This window comes from Hyposmocoma kahamanoa, unplaced genomic scaffold (genome assembly GCF_003589595.1).
Source record: "Hyposmocoma kahamanoa isolate Upper Pololo Valley unplaced genomic scaffold, ASM358959v1 86290, whole genome shotgun sequence".
Taxonomy (NCBI): domain Eukaryota; kingdom Metazoa; phylum Arthropoda; class Insecta; order Lepidoptera; family Cosmopterigidae; genus Hyposmocoma; species Hyposmocoma kahamanoa.
The window spans coordinates 5,289-7,299 of NW_020654320.1; positions in this window are offsets into that span (position 1 = coordinate 5,289).

Genomic DNA, 2,011 nt, shown 5'->3' on the forward strand with positions numbered 1-2,011 from the left:
TATTTGAAAATTTCAGAAACTTGAGTTTAAAATATTACAAATTAGATCCAGCCTATTACGTAACATCACCGAGCTTGAGTTGGGATGCTATGCTGCTTTCGACAGGCATTGAACTAGATTTGATAGATGATTTGGAAATGTATCAAATGTTAGAAAAAGGAATACGCGGAGGATTGGTTCAGTGTTCATTACGACACGCTAAAGCCAATAATAAATACTTACCAGAATTTGATGATTTCAATCCGTCATCTTATTTGATATATTTAGATTGTAACAATCTGTACGGACATGCAATGACTAAAAGTTTGCCTTATTCTGAATTTAAATTTTTAAATAAATATGAAATTGAAACGTTTAATATTTTGACAGTACCTGAAAATGGAGACACTGGGTTTATTTTGGAAGTGGATCTAGAGTATCCTGAGAACTTACATAATTTGCACAGTGATTTGCCATTCGCTCCGGAGAAATTTATTCCCCCGGGAGGAAAGTCTCCGAAATTGATTGCGAGTTTATATGATAAATATAACTACGTTGTTCATTTCATTCACTTGAAAGAAATGTTGAGAAATGGTTTAATTTTAAGAAATATTCACCGTATACTGAGCTTTAAACAGTCAAATTTTTTACAGAAATACATAGATTTGAATACAAATCTGCGGCAATCCGCTGTGTCCGTTTTCGAAAAAGACTTTTTTAAACTCATGAATAATGCAATTTTCGGTAAAACTATTGAAAATAGACGCAAACAAGTAAGTGTTAAATTGATCACAACTTGGAAAGATGAATATAATTTAACAAAAAAGCGACTTGATGCTGAAACACTTATTTCTCGCCCAAATCTAAAAAATATTTCAGTGTTCTCAGAAAATTTTCTAGCTGCTCAATTTACTCCAGAAAAGATTGTGCTCGACAGACCTATCTACATTGGGTTTTCAGTTTTAGAATACGCAAAACAGCATCTATACAAGTTTCATTACGATTTTATTAAAAAGATATATAATCAGAATGCAAAACTTTGTTACACAGATACTGATAGCCTCCTATACTTGATATTCACAGAGGACGTTTACAGAGATATCAAAAATAATTTGTCGGAATTTGATACTAGTAACTTTGATTTAAATAATCCATACTGCATAGAAAGGGTGAATGCAAAAATCCCCGGCTTATTTAAAGACGAACTTGGGGGTGATGTGATTAGAGAATTTGTAGGTCTTAGAGCAAAACTTTATTCCCTGAACAGCATTAAAACACGAATCAATAAAGCTAAAGGTGTTTCTAAGTGCGTTACTAAGAATCTTACTTTATCACAATACAAAGACTCATTATTCAACGTCAAAGATTTAAAATGTAAAATGAATTTAATTAAATCAATCAAGCACGTACTTTACTCTCAAGAGCTTAATAAAACGGTTTTAAGCAATACTGATGATAAAAGGCAGATACTAGTAAATAAAGTCAACACCTTACCTTGGGGGCATTACAAAACAATTTTTTAATTTATCTTTCACTAACATTCGTAATGATATTTGCCTGCTGTAAAGTATATTATATTTGTAATTCGATAAGGAATTTTTACTTTTTCGTTATTTTCATGTTTATATATTTTTTTTTATTTTTAATGTATGTTTTTTACTTTTAATATTTGTAAGATTAAGATTTGTAAATACGCTTGTACTAAATTTAAATAAAGAATTTATATTATACTTATCGCATTTGTTTTGTTCATAGTTTCAATTCCTCTGATTGACGAGTATATAAATACTAAAACATTCAACTCCCTCTCACTTCACGATGAAGTTCGTAAAACAAACTCAAACTTTAGAAGTAGCTAATATTAAAGTAAAAAATTATTCAGAAAAAGTAAAACATAGTTCGCTGTTACCAAACACAATCCGGTGCATAGTATGCGGTCCTTCCAATTGTGGTAAAACTAACATTATGTTGAATCTATTGTTACATGAAAATGGTTTGAAATTTAAACATATTTACTTGTATTCAAAGACAG